The sequence below is a fragment of the Leuciscus leuciscus genome, assembly GCF_965113295.1.
Source record: "Leuciscus leuciscus genome assembly, chromosome: 17".
NCBI classification, from domain to species: Eukaryota; Metazoa; Chordata; class Actinopteri; order Cypriniformes; family Leuciscidae; genus Leuciscus; species Leuciscus leuciscus.
The window spans coordinates 36,606,875-36,622,406 of NC_138741.1; the positions used below are offsets into that span (position 1 = coordinate 36,606,875).

A 15,532-nucleotide genomic window follows, 5' to 3' on the forward strand; every position below is an offset into this window, starting at 1 on the left:
TTTATTGTGTATTTTGGATTGCTATCATGGATTTTGAACCTTGCCTGGATGACTACGAGATGGATTACACTTCAATAAACAACTATTTTCATACTGCATTTGGATCTACCTACTTTCCTGTGTGTCCCCGTGACAGATATGTCACCATTTTGTGTCTGAATCTGAAAACTAAAATTTCATTATTTAATATTATGTATCTGTATTATTATTTATTAATATTCATAATCAGTTGTATTATCTTATGAAGTGTAAACTGCACGAGTTAGACTATAGATTGCATGGACACAAGTGTTTAAGGAACATATTTTAGACACAAGGAGGGTAGCTGGGAGGATTATGTATTCTGCTTAAAGGTACGAGTAAAATGCAATGTTCACTTAGCAGAGAGTTCCAGTGATGATGATACTTCAGATGTGTACACTTGGTTTGCTCTTTGCAAGAAAATGAATGTTTCGACTGATGCAAATGTAGCATTTGTATACCACTAATATACACTGAGAAATAGTTTCTTAATGTGGAAAGGGGATTGTACCATGTGTAAGCATTAGCATATACGTTCTATCTTTAAACAATGTTTTTTCCACCTTACAAGGAAGTCGAAAGTCGTTCAGTTGTGTATTTAAGCCATAGACTAAAAAAATATGGACGTAGTGTCCGTGACGTCACCCGTAGGTTTCTGAAGAGCAATTTTGAAGCCTAAAGTGGGCGGATTCGGCCGTCGCCATCTTGGCCTCGCGTCACCTTGCGTCACTCCTGGATAACAGAAAATGGGCAAAGAGGCGGGGCGTGAGTAGCCTGGCTACCAGAGTTAGCTCAGGGAAGTAATGCTATATGCTACTGACAGTACCAAGTCTGCGACTGCACAGAGCCTCGCGCTAAAGTGACAGTTGATGATGTAAAGCCAATTAAAAGTTCCTGTTTTTGCCCTTTGAAATATTAAAATAGTTAAAAGACATGGCTACAAGTGAGACTGTGTATCGTGATTCTGTACTATTCTGCTAGTTGAAAATGTATTATGCAGTAACTTAATATGAGAGAGTGTGTGTGACAGTGATTTATGTGCATAACAGTTACATGTCAGTACACTTTTTTATAGTCTATGGTCCGTCAGCGTGGCATCGCTCGTCAAGTTCGTAGAGAGCTTATTCAGTCCATTTTAAATTCTGATTTGGCCGCCTCTCAAATGAGTTAAACCATAGATATATTACCTATGAAGTTCAAGTACGTTAAATGCGCTAGAAATCTGCGCTCATTCAAGGATGTGCATTTATTACATGGACGGAGAAAGCAACGACACCTGCAGGATTTCATCTGACGGTACATAAGCATATTATAATCTATCTGTTCCGTGAGAGCAGAACAAACGAGCCTTTATATCTATAGACGTTTTTAAATCTGAAAACTCAAAAAATCTACGAAATTGTCAGACATCCATTAGTGCATGTTCACAGAGGAAAACAACTGAAATACAGCGCTGGTTGTTCTCTCGAACGATACTCGACGACAACGACGGAATCCTAAGCCGTGGGCGAAGTAATGGGTGTATTAAATTGTATGAAATAATCCCTAGAAAAAATAATCCCTAGACATCTTCAAAATGGCGCCGCGGATGGCTGCTTCGGTTTTGAGCTCCTCAGTACTTTTACTGTTTTGGTTTGTTTGTCCTGTTTTATGTAACCTTTTCCCCGTCAGTTTAACTAGGAACGAACTCCTAGACATCAGGAACAACACACCAAACGACATTTTGCCGACTTTTGAGCATTCCGACATTTTATTTGACATCCTAGTTGGCGGAGCTGCGATCCTGTACAAGCGCTTCAAAAGACGCAAACGAGGGAAACGCGCGGGCGCGCTCGTGAAGTTTCGACAGCGTGGATTCAGGACTCCGCTGCCGAGCATTCACTTGTCAAATCTCCGCTCTCTAGCAAATAAAACAGACGAACTACTACTCCTCACCCGCACAAACAAGGACTTTTCAAACTCGGCTGCTCTTTGCTTCACAGAAACATGGCTGAACGGTTCCATACCGGACAGTGCGCTAAATCTAACGGGCTTCCAGCTGTTCAGAGCGGATCGCGTCGCCGAGTTAACTGGGAAAACGAGAGGCGGTGGATTATGTTTTTATATCAACGAAGGCTGGTGTTCAGATGTGACAGTGTTGACGAAGATGTGCTGCCCTAATTTGGAAGCTCTCTTCATTAACTGTAAGCCTTTTTATTCGCCGCGGGAGTTTTCCTCATTTATTCTGGCGAGTGTGTACATTCCCCCTGACGCGTGTGTGAGCGCGGCATTGCAACAGCTGGCTGATCAGATCACACACACGGAGCAAAGTTACCCGGACTCTTTCACTATCATTCTCGGCGATTTTAATAAAGCTAATCTCACCCGTGAACTGCCTAAATTCAGACAGCACATCACCTGCCCCACCAGGGACCCTAACATACTGGACCATTGCTACACTGCTTTAAAGGACGCATACCACTCTGTCCCCAGAGCAGCTTTGGGACTCTCTGATCATTGTTTGGTTCATCTTCTCCCAGCCTACAAGCAGAAACTTAAATCTGCTAAGCCAGTTGTAAGAACTGTAAAGAGATGGACCAGCGAAACAGAGCAGGTCTTACAAGGTTGTTTTGACTGCACTGATTGGAGTGTTTTTGAGGCTGCAGCCACTGATCTGGATGAGCTCACTGACACTGTGACATCTTACATCAGCTTCTGTGAGGACATGTGTGTCCCCACTAGGACTTTTTTAACATATAACAACGATAAGCCATGGTTCACTGCAAAACTAAAACATCTTCGTCAGGCCAAAGAGGATGCCTACAGGAGTGGGGACAGAGCCTTGTACAAACAGGCCAAATACACACTGACAAAGGAGATCAGAGAAGCTAAGAGGAGCTTCTCTGAAAAGCTGAAAAGCCAGTTTTCAGCTAACGACCCTGCATCAGTGTGGAAAGGCCTGAAAGCCATCACCAGCTACAAGACACCATCCCCCAACACTGTTGAGAATCAACGACTGGCCGATCTCAATGTATTTTACAGTAGATTTGAAAAGCCTGCTCTCACACCCCACACCCGCTCTGACCGTCTCTACACACAACCATCAACACCCCCCACCCTCCCCCTACTGCTTCTCAACCTGCACCTCAGATCAGTGAGGGGGATGTATGCAGAGTCTTCAGGAAACAGAAGATAAGGAAAGCCAAAGGCCCAGACGGTGTCTCACCAGCCTGTCTCAAAGCCTGCGCTGTCCAGCTGTCATCCATCTTCACACTGATTTTCAACAGATCACTGGAGCTGTGTGAAGTCCCCTCCTGCTTCAAACACTCCACCATCATCCCGGTACCCAAGAAACCTAAAATCTCTGGACTTAACGATTACAGACCTGTTGCTTTGACATCTGTGGTCATGAAGTCATTTGAGAGACTGGTGCTGGCCTACCTGAAGGACCTCACTGGACCCTTGCTGGACCCCCTGCAGTTTGCTTATCGAGCAAACAGGTCTGTGGAGGATGCAGTCAACATGGGACTGCACTACATCCTCCAACATCTGGACAAACCAGGGACTTATGCAAGGATCCTGTTTGTGGACTTCAGCTCCGCTTTCAACACCATTGTCCCGGATACCCTCCTGAATAAACTAACCCAGCTCTCTGTGCCCTCCTCCATCTGTCAGTGGATCATCAGCTTCCTGACAGACCGGCAGCAGCTAGTGAGGCTGGGAAAAGTCACATCTCGGACCCTTACAATCAGCACTGGTGCCCCCCAGGGGTGCGTTCTCTCCCCACTGCTTTTCTCTCTCTACACAAATGACTGCACCTCCAAAGACTCATCCGTCAAGCTCCTGAAGTTTGCAGACGACACCAGTCATTGGCCTCATCCAGGACGGTGACGAGTCTGCTTACAGACAAGAGGTTGAACAAGAGGTCTGTGTGTTTACACTAATAACAACTGGTGTAAAAATGCTAGGACAGTCTCAATACATTGTTCACCAGACATTGAGCTTTTGACTGTAATTTGCAGACCAGTCTACCTACCCAGAGAGTTTAGTTGTGTTATCATTACTGCTGTGTACGTGCCTCCCAGTGCTAACACGAAGGTGGCTATGACTGTTCTCTATCAGACCATCAGTGAGCTGCAATCCACTTATCCTGAGGGCATCTTCATTGTTGCTGGGGATTTTAACCAGGCCAACATGAAAACAGTTCTCCCACACTTCCACCAGCATGTGGATTTCGCAACTAGGGGACAGAACATATTGGACAAGGCCTATACAAACATCAAAGGTGCATTTAGAGCAGCCCCCCGCCCCCAACTTGGCTTGTCAGACCATCTATCTGTTATGCTTATCCCTGCATACAAGCCCCTGCTCATCAGTGGGAAACCTACAGTGAGGCAGGTGAGAATATGGTCGGAGGGGGCTATGGAGGCACTCCAGGACTGTTTTGATTGCACTGATTGGGACATGTTCAAGTCAGCTGCCACCTACAACGGTCATACGAGCATTGATGAGTACGCCATATCAGTGTCAGCTTACATTAGCAAATGTACAGAGGACGTCAGCATCATGAAGACCATCATTTCCCGAGCCAATCAGAAACCCTGGCTGACTGCAGAAGTACGCAAGATGCTAAAAGCACGGAACATTGCCTTCAAGTCTGGCGACGTGGAGGCTCTGAGAACAGCAAGAGCCAATCTGAACCGTGCCATCAGGTTAGCAAAGCGTACTCACAGTAAAAAAATCCAGGACTTGTTCCATGACTCCACCAACATCAGCAACATGTGGAAAGGCATACGGGCTATCACCAACCACAAGGTAACTCCTCCATTTGGAGGTGAAGCTGACACTGACCTCCTCAATGAACTAAATATTTTTTTTGCGAGGTTTGAGGCACTAAACAGCACTCGTGCAGAGAAAGCAGTTCCCCATCAGCAAGAAAAGACACTTTGCCTGGACATAGCTGATGTGCGGAAGTCTCTGAGGAGGGTAAACACCCGGAAGGCCCCAGGCCCTGATAACATACAGGGGCGAGTGCTCAAGGACTGTGCAGACCAGCTGGCTTGTGTTCTGACGGATATTTTTAACACCTCGCTAGACCAAGCCACAGTGCCATCGTGCCTAAAGACCGCCACCATTATCCCAGTGCCTAAAAAATCTCGGATCACCTCTCTAAATGACTACCGGCCCATCGCACTGACTTCCATCATAATGAAGTGCTTTGAAAGGCTGGTCAAAGACTACATCATCTCCAGACTCCCTCCCACGTTTGACCCCTTTCAGTTTGCCTACCGGCCAAATCGCTCCACTGAGGATGCCATCTCCTCCGCTCTACATTTGAGCCTCGCACATCTGGAGGAGAAGAACACGCATGTTAGGCTGTTGTTCCTGGACTTCAGTTCAGCTTTTAATTCCATCATCCCTCAACACCTGGTAGACAAACTGGAACCTCTGGGCTTCAGCACCCCCTTGCGGAACTGGCTGCTTGATTTCCTCACTGATAGACCTCAGTCAGTGCGGGTTGGACAGAATACCTCCAGCGTCATCACCCTCAGTACAGGCTCCCCTCAGGGCTGTGTCCTGAGTCCTCTGTTGTTCACTCTAATGACACATGATTGCGTCCCTAGGCACGCCACTAATCACATTGTGAAATTTGCGGATGACACAACAGTGGTAGGCCTCATCAGGGATGACAAGGACCTGGCCTACAGAGAGGAGGTGGAGCAGTTGGTGGGCTGGTGCAGAGACAACAGCCTGATCCTGAATGTCGACAAGACCAAAGAACTCATTGTCGACTTCAGGAAGAACCAGCCCAGCCATGCTCCACTACTCATCAACAACATAACCGTGGAGGTGGTCAGCAGTATAAAGTTTCTGGGGGTGCTTATCACACACGATTTTACCTGGTCTGTAAACACTGCATCACTGGTGAAGAGGGCACAGCAGCGGATGTACTTCCTACGGAGGATGAGAAGAGCTCATCTGCCCCCACCTATCCTCACCACATTTTACAGAAGCACCATAGAGAGCATCTTGACCAGCTGTATCTCAGTGTGGTGTGGAGGCTGTAGTGCCTCTGACTGGAAGGATGTGAGAAGAGTGGTGAGGACAGCAGAGAGAATCATCGGCACTTCTCTCCCCTCCATTCAGGACATTGCAGAGAACCGCTGTGCATCTCGGGCCAGAAAAATCTGCAGCGACTCCTCTCACCCCCATTATGGTCTGTTTACTCTGCTGGCCTCCGGAAAGAGGTTCCGCAGCATGCGGTGTAGGACCACCAGGTTCTATAACAGCTTTTTTCCCCAAGCCATCAGACTGCTGAACACTTAAAAAATAATACTTAGTGCTGCTGGTCTTACACTAGACTGCTGTCATACATCTATTTAGATATTTGTATATTTAATATTTAATCCATTCTGCTATTTGTATATTTATTTATATTTTGCTTACAGAATTTTTTTTTTTTTTTTGCATAAACATTTGCATTGTACTGAAACTGTAAAAACTGTGGCCTATGCAAACGAAATTTCGTTCTGTACACACTTGTTGTATACTGAATGACAATAAAGTCTGTCAAGTCAAGTCAAGTCAAGAACAGCTGGCTGTCTGGTGCAGTCATAACAACCTGGAGCTGAACACGCTCAAAACTGTGGAGATGATAGTGGACTTTAGGAGAAACCCCCCTGCACTCCCCCCTCTCACCATCATGGACAGCACTGTGACAGCAGTGGAGTCATTCAGGTTCCTGGGCACTACCATCTCTCAGGACCTGAAGTGGGACAATCACATTGACTCCATTGTCAAAAAGGCCCAACAGAGGTTGTACTTCCTTCGTCAACTGAAAAAGTTCAACCTACCACAAGCACAGATGACTCAGTTTTACTCAGCTGTTATTGAGTCGGTTCTGTGCACTTCTATAACTGTCTGGTTTGGGTCAGCCAGCAAATCAGATATAAGAAGACTTCAACGGACTGTTAGGACAGCTGAAAGGATCATTGGTGTACACCTCCCCAACCTTCAGGACTTGTACAATGCCAGAGTGAACAATGCCAGAGTTTGCACTTCTGCCGTCAGGCAGACGTTACAGATCTCTGCGCACTAGAACATCTAGGCACAAAAACTGTTTTTTCCCCCATGCTATCTCCAGCTTAAACAGCTAAAACAGCAATTAACACCTGCTGTATAACTCATTCAGTACTTGAGAGAGAAGCAAGAGGTTTTTTTTTTTGTGTAAATACATATACAAATTTTATTTATAGAGCTGTACACACAATGCACAAATCTGTACATAAGTCTTCTGTTTCAGATGTATACTAGAACTATTATTATTGTTTATTCTATTTATTTCTGTTCTCATTTAAATGCCTGTTCTAATGTCATACATGTATGTATGTACCAAGAGCTCCTGTAAAAAACACAAAAAATTCCTTGTGTGTTTGTGCACACTTGGCGAATAAAGCTCATTCTGATTCTGATTCTGAAAAGCACAAACACTGCAGAGATGACAAGTTCAGCAGCTAAAATTTGCTGAGGTGAAGTGACGCAGGCACGCAGCTAATAGCAGACAAACGGCTAGCATTGACATCAGTGGGAATCCACCTGTCACTCAAAAGTGGACACACCCTTAATTATGCAGAACTTTAAATATTAATCAACTAAACGGATGAGTTATAAAAAACTTCATGACCCCCCTCACAGTTGTCATGAAGGGCAAAATTAGCTGTATAGACCAAAGCCACATAGAGATCCAGGCTGTAAACATGTTTTTTTCTGCTGTAAAGTTGGTAATTTTAACATGGGGGAGATACAGATTTGACTCACTTCTGCAGCCAGCCTCAAGCGGCCAGTCAATGAATTGCAGTTTAACTCACTTCCGTGTTGGTTTCAAGAGAGAGACGGGGAGGTTGCCGCTTGATTTAAGCTCAATCTTACTGTACTACGGCAGAGAAACACGGAAACGCATAGACCTGGCATGAATATAACATTTTCTCAGAGTTGACCTTGAGGCTGACCTTGAGGCTGGGTAATAAGCTGAAGATGGCACATATTCTGTGGAGACATCAGAAGATGAAGGTGGAGATGGTGGTCTAGTGGGTTAAACCACTAAACTGGTAAACTGGTAAATCGAAGGTTGCTGGTTCGATCCCAGCAGTCACCACCAGTGTGTCCTTGAGCAAGACACTTTACTCCACGTTGCTCCAGGGGGATTGTCCCTGTAACAATCCCAAGCGACAATTTGATGTCGCTTTGGATAAAAGCGTCTGCCAAATGCATAAATGTAAAATGTAAATGTAAAATGTAAATCTTGCTGCTCAAGTTTTCAGCAGCAGCGTTGCAGATGCCCTTGAATTCTGCAACAAGGAACTTCACTTGCCTCAGTTTCATGGTTCAGAGGAAATCATGGTTCAGAGTCGAATTTCTGAGAACAATCGATGTTCTCAACAGCAGGAACCCTCTGGCAAAGGGTTACAAAGCTCCTTCCAAAGTTGTAATAAACTTCACATGCTGAGTCTGTTGGAGAGAGCTGAAAATGTCCTTCTGCAGCTCAGAGATAGCTCTGGGAGACATCTTCATGCAGGTCCTAGGAAAACGGGTCCCATTGGATTTGTTGCCAGCTCCAGAAGCATTTCCAACATTTTTAAAGAGCTGGTTGAAGCACAGGATGCACCTTGTAAGTATCTCCTCACTTACAAACTCAGTCAGGATCATCTTGAGCTGTTCTTTTCTGCAGTTAGGGCACGCGGAGGCTACAACAACAACAACCCTACAGCCCGACAGTTCAAAGCTGCGTACAAACGCCTCCTAGTGAGACATCAAGTGAAAAATGGAACCGGGAACCGTCTCATTAGAGATGGAACCAACATGTTGGCAGTGACAGTTGGTCCAGCTTCTCGTCAATTTGATGTCACACCAGCACTCCCTCTGGATTCTGACCACGACTACAGCATCTCACCTTATGTCGATTCAATATCCGAGTTCAAGGACGCCGCTATCCATTACATTGCTGGATATGTGGTGAAAAAGATGAAGGAGAAATTCTTGTGCATGCCCTGTTCTGTTGCACTGAGTTCTGATCCAGTATGAATGCTTTCATTGCCCTGAAGAACAGGGGAGGCTTACAGAATCCACCAACAAGCATTGTGGAGGTGTGTAAAGCCTCTGAAAGGTGCTTTCAAAGACTACTGAATACTAGTGGAGGAAAGCTTCCTCAAGGAAAAGGAGTGACAGCTGCCATTATAATTCAGGTTCTGAGTGATTGTGCTGACAAGAATATTTTTTCAGAGTTGCACGACCACATGTTTGAGACCAGTGTTGAGGACAATCATGTTCACACCTTGGTTAAGATGGCAGCCTCCATGTACTGCAAGATACGCCTTCATCATTTGGCAAGGCGAGAAACTGAAAAAGTATCAGGGGCTCTTGTGAGAAGGAGGATGAACAAATTAATACTTTTCCATCCCCAATAGTATGGTGTTTTTAGTGCACATCTTCCTGTTCAAATAATGTTTACAGCACTTTCTGTGTGTATCGCTCACACTCAGAGCCGGCTCTCCCTATAAGCGAACTAAGCGGCTGCTTAGGGCCCCGCCGCCACTAGCGGGCCCCCTAACTACAGATGGTACTCGCCGGTGGCACGGTTTAACAGTCAACCGACCGTGTAAAATCGTTGTCTTGGAAATTTGACCGCAAAAATGAAACGAGTCTATCCATCGGGTGCAGAAAAAAGGAAAAAGAAAAAAAAGGAATCCCATTATAGTAGAGCTGCTACTCTGACGAAATCCAAATTTTAAGCAGTTTTTACTGTAGAATTATTTTTGTATGAACTACATGTAACGTGTAACAATGTTCAATTTTTTTTACATTTTTTTTTACTGTAAGTCATTCCCGCCGCAGTGAATCAGCAGGACATCCGGGGCTGCTCTTCCTCTAAGGGACCGGTAGAAGAAAGGAAGGAGTCCGTGCCATCGAAGTCCACCCCAGCCAAACCAGTGAACCTTGGCCCCTATGGTCTCTCTGGCCCTCTCTTCCCCACGACGAATGTAACTGCTGCCCATGATCCAAATCACTGGACCTGTTAATAGCATACAGCAATCACAATCAAAACATTGTTTTGTCAGTACACATATTTTAACAGACACAAGTAACTTGTGTCGGCCATTGATTTCTTTCTATCCAAACAAAACAGAAAAAAATGATATGCAGATTAGGGGTGACCCCGAATAGTCGAAGATTCGATGCTTCGATTGGAGGAGCCTGATTCGACTACCGATCTCACGCTCGAATCTTCGCAGAGGTGTTATGAAACGAGGATCATGCCACTTTGGCTATATGAGGGCGCTCAATGTCTGATTTCACATAGAACTACCGGTTTTCTGTCAATACGTTAATATTCAGCCTATTATGATAATGCTGTATATAAAAATGTGCAAAGAAAGAAGCTTTCTAAATATTTTTTAACGTGCGTGAATAAATCCAAACACCCCGTGACAGATTTAAGTTTCACTTTCAATCCGTGACTGACAGAGGAGCGTCTTGGCGGCAAGGATTTAAATCTTTAACAATGTCTGGGATAAGAAAATCTAAAGTGTGGATCATGTACACCATCAGAAAGGATATTCTCCAAGGCTGGATTTAGCATCAGGAAAACCAGTCTTTCACTCTGTCTGTGTCCGTTGGAGTCTTTTGTGCGCGCGGATAAAATACATTCTAAAACACTTAACGTGAAAAACGTTTAACGACTTAATCTCCTAAAATAGTTAAATAAAAAATATAGGAGGAACGCATTGCGTTCATATTCTGGGTTCATCTGCTTCTCTGCACATAAAGTGTGTAGGCTACTGTGTACATTAAGCCACGTTAAAGTGCCTTTTAAGCGTTTTAAAAGCTTTTTTCACGTTAAGCATTTTAGAATGTCCCGTGGAAAACCAACTTGTTAACGTTGGCCGGCAGAAGTGCGATCATGGTTTTCCTTAATTTAACTATTTTAGGAGATTGAGTCGTTAAACGTTTTTCACGTTAAGTGTTTTAGAGTGTATTTTATCCGCGCGCACAAAAGACTCCAGCAGACACAGACAGAGTGAAAGACTGGATTTGTTCTCTCGATCAGGTATCGGGTACAAGTGATTTCAAAACTTTTCAGCCGGTTCTAATTAGATTTTTGGATGCTGTGAACATTTTTAGCTAAAAAGACTGCGACTCCAGTTTAGCATTTATTGTTGTTTCTGCAGTTAAAAAGACAAAGTTGAAAATTCTGGCTACTATCGTTATTTTAATAATTTCTTTATTTTAATTGTATTTATTGATCTGTCAGGGTTATCTAATCTAACTATTTGTGGCTTGTGTTTTGAATATTATGTTCCCCTGCACTTTAGGCATTTTGCACACATTTGCTCCTCATCTTGTGACTTGATTCTGATTTATTTCGTTTTGTATTTTTATTTATTAGAAAGGTATATTCTGTTCATATTTAATTAATTGTTTATTTTTTCGGTGCATCGATGTTGTGCTGTACTTAGAGCCTGCTTGCATAGGTAATTTAGCCGATTAAATATTTTTTTTTGCATGTGAAATGCAAATCCTGTCTGCAGTGTGGACTTTCTGGAGTTATTAATGTTATTTCTTAGTTTTATTGATCCAAAATGTTTTTATACATTTTCTTCTATATCTTTGTGTGATTTTCTGTACATCGCGGCTTTGAAATGTTAAAGCCTCGCCCCCATACACATGATTCGACTATTAGTCGACTATAGGCAAGACTTGACGATTCTGATTCGACTATGAAAATCCATAGTCGGGGACACTCCTAATGCAGATATACAATAAAACACAAATGAATTGCTCTTATCTGTTCATTGAAATAATAATATGACAGTATAGGTATTACACAAGGGTAATTTATTATTTTATTCTCTCTTAAGGTCAATGTGTTGCTTTCAATATTTGACTTTAATCTAAATTACACTATAGCTACATGGCTTACCTTTGTCGTTAGGCATGGTGTAGTGCCACTTCAGTCCAGCTATTAGTATTTGAACCTATGAGGAAAGAAAAATGAAAAGGGCAACCATTAGTTATAGATGTTATGGGGGACATTTGTTATTGTCCATCTATTATCTATATGTTATTTAACAGGCCAAAGCAGACGCTTTTGTCCAAAGCGATTTACTGAATAACTTTTTTATATGACTGATTCGTCCATTTCTCTTGTGATGTAGATAACAGTTAACGCCATTTTGTGGTTATATTCGGCGACCATTAACGTTATACAACATCATGTGCATCAATTAACCAGAGGTGGGTAGAGTATCCAAAAACTGTACTCAAGTAAAAGTACAAGTACTTATAGAAATATTTACTCAAAGTAAAAGTAATAATCTATATATATGATTCCAAGAACACAGGATAAGATGTTACTATCCTTTGTGCAAGCATTTCCAAGAGTTCATGAACAGTGAGCCTGATGAAATTTGGGGAGCGCATCGTCAGTAGTGTACCTTTGGTTCCTAGGGTGTTTCGGCCTTTCACACTATACACCCTCCCCACAGGCGGCCAGCGACAGGGTGATCAATCCTACGCTTGCGTCCCATTCCCAATTAGTCATAGGAGTTGCCTTGTTGTTGATAGCCAACATCCCATGGGACTATGCATGGCAGGGGCGTCCTCCTCCCTGAGTCAAGCATTGTTGACCGCATACCTCCTGACCCTCTCACTTCGGGGCCCAGCTAGGGTCTTTCCTCTTCATCCAGAGCCACTGACTGCTGCCTTCTGCCGCCTCCGATACAGCTCTGATTGCTGAACGCTGGCTCTGGCCCTTAATTCCCAGGTCTCTAAGCAGTCTGGTTGTAGATGTTGCCACAAAACCTCTGCACGCCATGATGCCGTGCTTCGGCAGCTAGATCGGCATAGCGCAGATGTTTTCGCTCATAAGCCTCATCTACTGAGTCTTCCCAGGGTACTGTGAGCTCAATAATGAAGACCTTCTTGAGCGAACGGGACCAGAGCACCATGTCAGGTCTTAGGGTGGTGGTTGCGATCTCCGGAGGAAACACAAGTTGCCGACCAATGTCAGCTAGCATTTTCCAGTCGCGGGCCAAGCGCAGCTGGTCTCGCTCTGATGGTGTAGAGCTACTCTTCGGTGGTTTTGCCCCTTCGCGGACAAAAGTCGTCCGTAAGGGGTGTGATGCTGCTGGGGGTGGCAGGGAGTTGGTGGCAGCCCGCTTGTCCTCCAGGGCGGACGCAAGGTTTTTTAGAACTTGGTTGTGACGCCAAGTGTAACGTCCTTGGGTGAGGCTTGTTTTACACCCTGTGAGAATGTGCCTGAGGTTGGCTGGCATGGAACAGAGGGCACAGTCCGGATCTTCACCATACGATTGGTGAAGATTAACTGGTGTTGGAAGGACGTCATATGTTGCTCTGATGGAAAAGCTCAACCGCCTCGCTTCCATGGCCCACAGATCCTTCCAGCTGATCTTCCTCTTTTCCACACTGTCCCATCGAGTCCACTGTCCCTGTTTGGCAAGAGAGACTGCCTTGGCCCACCTTGCAGCCTCCTCCTGATGGCGTACTTCCTGCACTACCATCTTCCGCCGCTCTGGTGCAGTGGCCTTACTCCAAACAGCACGGCTAGTTAGCCCAAGGCCTCCTCTCCCTTGCTGAACATGACCCACAATGTCAGCATGTCTGAGGGCTGCTGTTGCCTCCTGGACTGCTTTTCCTGGCCTCCATTTGCGCCCAGTTACCAAGGTCGGTGCGTTGTTGCTCACCACTGGGTCTCGAGATTCATTCAGTGTCATCTGGAGCCTGGTTTTTGCACACTTGAATTCCTCTGTTAGACTGGTGAGGGGCAGCTTGAGGACACCATCTCCATAGAGGCCTATGGTGGTAAGGCATCGTGGAACTCCGAGCCACTTCTTTAAGTAGCCTGTGACTCCTCTTTCCATCTTTTCCACTATTGAGATTGGAACCTCATACACTACTAGGGGCCACAACACCCGGGGTAGGAGACCAAACTGCAGACACCAGGCCTTTAACTTTCCAGGTAGCTGGGTGTTGTCGATGGACTGTAGGCTATTACTGATGTCTTTGCGCAGCTGTTGCACCTGGTCTTTGTCCTTCAGGCTTGCATCATACCACCTTCCAAGGCTTTTTACTGGCTGCTCAGACACTGTTGGGATTTGGTCATCTCCGATGAAGAATTTCAGGTCAGAGAGTACTCCCTTCACAATCGAGATGCTACGAGACTTGGATGGTTTAATCTTCATACGGGCCCAGCTGATGTTCTCCTCAAGTTTTCTGAGCAGTCTCCTGGTGCATGGAACAGTGGTGGTCAGTGTTGTAATGTCGTCCATGTAGGCTCTGAGTGGAGGGAGGCGGAAACCAGAGTCGACTCGCTGTCCACCAGCAACCCATTTTGAGGATCTGATGATAACCTATATAAAAATATATATATGAAGACTTCAGATGCAAAAGCCTCTGAGTGCCATCTGAAACTTTCTTCTAAAACAAGCATTTTTATTGAGCTCGTATATTTAAGTTCAGTAATTTCACTTTAATCACAATTAATAGGTACTTTTCATTGCCATTTAAGTGAAATAACTGAACATAAACATACAAGCTTGATAAAAATGCTCTTTTAGTAGAAAATTTCAGATGGTACTTAGAGGCTTTTGCATCTGAAGTCATCATATGTATAAAATGATTTTTTTTTTTTTTTAATGACTATTATTATTATCATAAGTAGATAGGCTATCTTTGCAAAAAAAACAAAAAAACAGAAGAGACAAGCATTATTTCTGCCATCTGTAGCCCGAAAATCATTGCCTGTCCTTTGGTTTGTATAATAGTAACTTATACAACTACATTTGGATTATTAGACATGTAGAAATAAAGTGAATCTGCAGAGTGTTGCATTCAAAGGCATGTAATTGACACAGAGAAGAAAGAGTTAAAACTCTCCACATGTGCTCGCGCTCATGACTGCTACTGAACATCTGAACACAAAAAAACAAACAAAAGTACATCGACGGATCTTCTTCTGTCTGTTCTCCAAAATATAATCAAATGTATATTTCTGCAAGCATGTTTAAACTGGTTAACTGTGTCTACGGCAGGCAAAGGCATTCGTTTTCAAGTCGAGTTCGCACGCCACTGCGCAACAATACACACAAACTACCGCGGGATGGCGGGTGTTCATAAACTGTGAACAATGGTAGCTTATTTAATGTATAAATTAATGTATATGTCCAAAAAAACAGGTAATGTCATACTTTCTAGTAGTGCTATCGTGGCGTAATAATCTGTTTGGTTGTAAAATGTATTACCTGAGTGAAATGAAATCGAATATATCGTCCTGTGGAATCATTCATTCACAGACAGCATACGAAGATGTTCAACTAATAAAGATCTTCATCGCTGGCAAAAATAGGATGCATTTGAAGACATTTAGAAATAATAATTAGAATAATTATTAATATTTGTAATGACAGGTAGTGACTGAGAGGTGTCGTTGTTCTAGTCGGGAAGGAGGAGCCGAAGA

The 15,532-nt window shown here is 44.0% G+C and overlaps 1 long non-coding RNA gene across 1 annotated transcript; it reads right to left on the reverse strand.

Annotated features, from left to right (window-relative positions):
* Positions 1-414: 414 nt before the first annotated feature.
* On the reverse strand, positions 415-12,115 carry LOC309479541. The gene is made up of 3 exons (XR_014199286.1): positions 11,978-12,115; positions 9,871-10,069; positions 415-753 (listed from the first exon to the last, which is right to left on the reverse strand). It is a non-coding gene; the product is annotated as an uncharacterized lncRNA (long non-coding RNA).
* Between the last annotated feature and the right edge of the window lie 3,417 nt (positions 12,116-15,532).